The sequence below is a fragment of the Opisthocomus hoazin genome, chromosome 15 (genome assembly GCF_030867145.1).
Source record: "Opisthocomus hoazin isolate bOpiHoa1 chromosome 15, bOpiHoa1.hap1, whole genome shotgun sequence".
Lineage (NCBI taxonomy): Eukaryota > Metazoa > Chordata > Aves > Opisthocomiformes > Opisthocomidae > Opisthocomus > Opisthocomus hoazin.
Genome location: NC_134428.1, coordinates 23,173,759 through 23,179,758, shown reverse-complemented (window position 1 = coordinate 23,179,758; position 6,000 = coordinate 23,173,759).

Below are 6,000 nucleotides of genomic sequence, written 5' to 3'. Positions count from 1 at the left end.
GGCTTTTGCCAGCATACAGGTCCCAGCCAGCCCCGCTCCCCAGAGCTGTCACCGCTGCTTTGCAGCTGCGAACGCTGATGAAGCCCAGCCCGGCTCGCCAGCCGCCCGCTCACACGCGTGTGTAAGCCCCTCGGTGCCGATGCTTTGTCAGGGCTAAGCGCTCACTCTGGGTTTTACACAGCTGAGTTGGCTGGCACGCGTTCCACCCCGCATTTACCCCTTCCGATTTCGGAGCCACCAGCCTCTCACCACTGTTTGCCCCACTGGAACCAGCCCGGGGCTGAGCTGGGTGCCTGCTCGCCCCGTCCGGCACCACCCGCGCTCCGGAAGGCTGCGTCTCCCACAAGCTAAAGGAGGTACGTGCTAAACCCCCCCAAAATCCTGGAGAAACCCAGCCCCCAGCAGGCCTGGGAGCTCTCCAGGGAGGTCTCTTCTCTCTGGTATCCAGTGGTAGCACGCGTGGGAACGGTTTGAAGCTGCCCTGGGGGGGTTCAGACTGGACATTAGGGAGCATTTCTTTACCAAGAGGGTGGTCAGACCCTGGAACAGGCTTCTGAGAGCGGTGGTCGGTGCCCCAAGGCTGCCAATGGTTAAGAGGCATTTGGATGATGCCCTTAACAAGGTGCTTTGACTTTTGGCCAGCCCTGAAGTGGTCAGGCAGTGGGACTGGATGATCATTGTAGGGCCCTTACAGCTCAAATAGTATCACAGACCAAAGGTAGTATCACAGAATGTTCAGGGTTGGCAGGGACCTCTGTGGGTCACCCAGCCCAACGCCCTGCCCAAGCAGGGTCACCCACAGCAGGCTGCACAGCACCGCGGCCAGGCGGGGCTGGAATATCTCCAGAGAAGGAGACTCCACAGCCTCCCTGGGCAGCCTGGGCCAGGGCTCCGTCACCCTCAGAGGGAAGAAGTTCTTCCTCCTGTTCAGCTGGAGCTTCCTCTGCTTCAGTTTGTGCCCGTTGCCCCTTGTCCTGTCGCTGGGCACCACTGGAAAGAGTCTGGCCCCGTCCTCCTGACACCCACCCTGCAGATATTTAGAGGCATTTCTAAGGTCCCCTCTCAGCCTTCTCTTCTCCAGGCTGAACAATCCCAGCTCCCTCAGCCTCTCCTCGTAGCAGAGATGCTCCAGTCCCCTCCTCATCCTTCTAGCCCTCCGCTGGACTCCCTCCAGTAGCTCCTCATCTTTCTTGAACTGGGGAGCCCAGAACTGGACACAGCACTGCAGATGGGGCCTCTCCAGGGCAGAGCAGAGGGGGAGCAGAACCTCCCTCGACCTGCTGGCCACACTCCTCCTAATGCCCCCCAGGATCCTGTTAGCTAATATATTCTATTCTATCCTATATTTTGAAACTCGATCCCACAGCCACCCTGAAACCCCTTTGGCTTTACAGATCTCCTTCGCCCCCACACCCCAGCTCAGGCTGCTGCGTTATTTCCATCGCTGCCGGATGATTTGTGGCCGCCTGCCGCCGCTCCGAGGACAGGGATGCTCAGCCGAACCATCCAGCATCTGCCCCCGCTCCCTGGTGTGAATCAGCGCAGCGCAGGCGATTTCAGCGGGGCTGAGCTACGCCGGCAGCGGGACGCTCCGAAGTGCAGCCGTGATTTAGCCTCCCCATCAGGACCTCGCCACTTCTGCAGGAGAGGCACAGCAGGTCGGTCCATCTTTTCTGCCCGGAGAAAAAGACGCAGCGACGAGCAGTGACGGCACCGGCTGCCGGCTGTGCCACCACTCCTGGCTGACTCCGGCAGGATCGGTGCTCCGAGAGCAAGGCTTCATCCCGGGAAAGTGAAACCTCCTCTGTGATTTATAGCAGGCAGGAAAAGCCAGTCCCATCTGCTACCCCAGGCAACTACTCTTTTTTTTTACTAAAGCATGAAAGCGAACTGTGAGAAACAACAGAGCTGCAGGAAAAGTGTCTTTCACAGGCACGGTTCTCGGGGAGGCAAAAGCTGCGAGGCGGCTGGAGCTGAGTTCATGTCCATGGGAGCCCTGGAGAAGACGAGCGTCATTTGGCAGACAAGCCAAAAAAAGTCACCCAGAAAAAAGAAAATCTCAGATCAGCGGTCTCTCGTCCCCCTTCCCTGACCCTTCCTCTGGTGCCCGTACACACCGCGGGCGTTTTGCCCTACGTGATGCTCTGCGGCCGACGCTCGTGCACGCAAGCGGAGTGCGGGCGCACAGATCACCCCGCACCGGGCTAACAAACGACTGAAACAGCTGCAAAGGCACTTCGCAGCATCGTTTTTTCGACAGATTTAGCAGCAGACTGGGTTTTTACGGTGCAGCTCTCCCTTCCGTCGCTTCACCCAGCCTCTGTAATGTACCACCCCCTCAAGAACAAAAAAAAAAAAAAGAGGAATGCAGTTAAAAACCAGGCCATTTCAGAGAAAGAGCACCCACATACAAAATGGCTCCTCGAGGGCTGCTGCAGCCCTCGGTGCTCTGATTTAAAGGCCAAGCAATTAGCGCAGCAAGCTGGGGAAGCACTCACAGTAGTGCTCAGGTAGGCGAACCGCTGCTCTTTCAGGGTGCTGAGGCCAGGAGCAGGAGCTGAGCAGCCAGTGCCCAGCTCGGTGTGGGGGTCAGGGGGAGGTTTGTGGGTCCCACCGGTGGGAAGTGGGTGCTGAAGATGAGGAAGACCTGTCTGGAGGATGCAGCTGGGGGAGAGGAGCATCGGCCATAGCTCATGGCCTGGGTGCTGAGTGGCCTGGTTGAAGGAGCACCTGGAGAACACCTGGGTGCAGGGTGACTTGAGTTGACACAGGTAACACCAGCCCGGCGAGCAGAAGGGTGTCCAACATCCCAAAGGCACAAATCTGTCTCTCGCCTGGCTCAGCCGGCTTTCTGCCCGTGCCTTCTTCATCTCAGCGGTGGTCTCGACGCTGTGGGCTGCTCCGTGTCTTTCTGGGGAAGGTGGCTGCTCCATCACCCCAGCGAACAGCCAGGTCCCACCAAGCGCAGCCTCTCCTGTCTCACCCGGGCACCCCCAAACGCTGGTTTCTTCTTTGTGACCATCTCCGTCAGGAGCAGTGCATCTCACACATCTTCCCTTGCTTCTTGACAGCAACGTCACCAGCACGCCCCATCGGCATCCCTGGAGTGGGGGGGACCCATGGGACCACCCCTTCCCCATCGCTGCTCACCTCACAGCAGAACCAGAGCTGCTCGGGGCAGCTGATGGGGGGGAAAAAGGAGGTTTTAACCCAAGACTGATCGCAGGGACAAAGGCTTTCCTGGGGAAGTGTTGATTGAGATTAATTGGGCCACAGGGAAACTATTTGCATTCGGCAAATCAATCACCCGCTGCTCATCATCCCGGGTGCATTTTGCTCGCAAGCAACCGCTTGACCTGGGCACGTGGCCAGCGTTGAGCTTTCCACCCCAAAACCAGCTCCAGTTTCCCTTCCCGATGGCTCCCACCCGGTTCCCCTGTCCCAAAGACCCCCCGAGACCTTCGCTGGGCAGAGGTGTCTCCTCCTGGGCAGAGACGTTGGCTCTCCCAGCCCTTCCCTTGGCTTCTGCCCTCTGCGTCTCACAGCTTTGGGGTCCCCCATACCCCCATCCCCGTCCCCTTTCCCGGCGGGGACGGCTGCTCTGGCATGGCTGGCTCCGGGCAGCAGCTACGCCAGGGCGGGTGTGGGTGCCTGTGCCGCGGCGGTGCCCCCCCAGCACTCTCTTCTTGGGGCAATTTAGTGACATTTCGGTTCCTTTTTGCAGCTTGTTGTAACGAACATCCTCAGGCTGTGTTTTTAGTGTTTAAACGCGTTGGACGTGTGCTGGTGTGCCTGCGCGGCAGCCCACGGTGGGGTTTGGTGGGTTCTCCACGCTCCTGTCCCCTTTGCCTCTGCTGATGGCAGAGCCAGGCTGAGCCCCCAACCCCTCTCCCCGGTGTCCCCAAGCTCAGCGCTGTCACCAGCTGCATTTTGGGAGGCAAGAGGGGAGCTGGGGGCAGAGGAGCTGCGAGCTCTGGGGCGGGCATGGGGCAGCCCGGGGACATCCCTGGGCCCCAGGGCAGGGTGTGACCTCCATGGGCCAAATCCTCCCCCTTTCCCCACCTCCCTCATCCTTCCCTTCCTCCTCTGGGAACACAAAACTTCAGTGGCTCTTCTCCCGCAAAGCTTGGGCCGGGGCGAGGCGGTGCCAGCAGCCACAGCCTTGGCGAGCCGGGGACACGCTGTCCCCCCAAGGAAACTCTTTGAAAAGTCAAGGCCAGGCTGGCACCGCGTCCAGCGCACTCAGGGGAGGCTGGATTTACTTCCCACCGTAATAATCATGTCATGCCACAGCCTTGCCGTGTGCCCTTGGTCACATCCCTTGTTCCCAGTGTTCCCCAGCGATGACGATGCTGTTGGAGACCGTGGGTGAGAACACCGGCGTGACGGAGGGATGGAGCACGAGGCTGCCGGCCCCACGCTGCGCTCCTGGCAAGGCTGGGAGCTGCAGGCGTGTAATGCTGCTTCTCCCTCGCGGGCTCTGGGATTAGCTTAATAGCACAGGGAAAGAACAGAATGAAAAAATTGCTCCCCTCCAAGCACTAAAAGCCAAGTTTCAAGGTTAATTGTCTGCCCTGTAGGAATAGCTTTTGCACGCTGCAAGGGGCTTAATTAGTGTCATTTTAGCCAAGAAGAGAGCGAGCACGCCCTGAACCCGTACCGCGTGCCCCCAAGCCTATTTTCCTCTCCACGCGCGGGGCGGAGAGGTGATAGATCGCAGGCAGCTTCCCTCCGCCAGCACCCGGCGGGGCCGGATTCGGGGGTCACGAAACCCCGAGAGGCTCCTTGGCAGCTGCAGCCCTGCTGTGGCCTTGTGCCCCATCCCTGCACCCTGGGGTCCTGCACCCCGGGGTCCTGCACCCGGTGCTTGGCGAGCCCGCTTGGGTTGTCCCATCGTGCCGTAAGCTGATGGAGTCAGGGGAAAGCGTCTGTAAGCGACTGCACGGGGAATATCCAGCACAGGGAGGGTGCAAGGCAGCGTTTAAGGAAAGCCGGAGCGCGGCTCAGCGTCCTGCCCAGCGCCGCAGAAGCGATGCCCCGCTGCCAGGCATCGATGCGCTGAGTGGGGCTGGATCCTGTCTCCTGCCCCACAAGCACCCGCGTACCCACCCGTCCCCGCCGAGCACCCGGCTGGGGGAAAACACACACGCTGCCGGGCTTGGCTTTAATGAGAAGCACAAGGAGACAGAGGTAATTTCCCAGTTAGCGTTGTCCTGCATGCCCCTACCAGCTGCGGGACGCGACCGCTCTCCGTGTAGCTGAGACTTGTTCGCAGCCTGGCGCCGATCCCCGGCAGCCGGTGCGGGGCCAGACTCTGCCCGGTACTGAGGGAGGAGGAGAGGCAACTGCTTTGAGCCCTGCCTTGGAAACCAGGGCCGGTGCCAGCGGCGGGGTCTCTGGTGGCACAGGGGTGACCGAAGGCTTTCCCAACCCCCGGCAGCTGCTCCCCATCGCAGCACCCTCAGCAGCAGCGGGGAGCGGGTCGCTGGGTGCGCCCACGGAGGGTCCCTGTGCCCTGGAGCGGACCCCCCAAGCGTGGTTTCCCGTCCTCGCCGGGCTCCAGCTCGCCGAGCCCGCAGGGAGAGCCGTGACCTCCTGCGCAATCCAGGCCAGGAGGCTCCCCTGGACGCCTGCCCGTCTGGGCTGGAGCAGACCTTGGAGAGGAGCAGCCCGTTGGGATTTAAAGTCTTTCCCCACACTGAAGAATTCACAGCAGCCCCCGCTAAACCCATCTGCTGGCAAAGCCTCCTCATTCCTGCTCCCGCCACACTTCCAGCCGGGCTGTCCTCCTCCCACCGCTGCTGTGCCCACGTCCAGTGATGCCCACCCAGTGGGTGCCAGGTCCACCCCATCCTCACAATCCCGCTCCAGCCTCTCCTCCTCCCCTCTCCGCCCTTTGGATCCATTTTCTCCCCCGACAGCCGATGTCCAAATGGGGCCCCAGGGGCTCCCCAGTAGCAACAGCAAACCAAGGCAGAAAACATCTGTCCCGACGGCCGG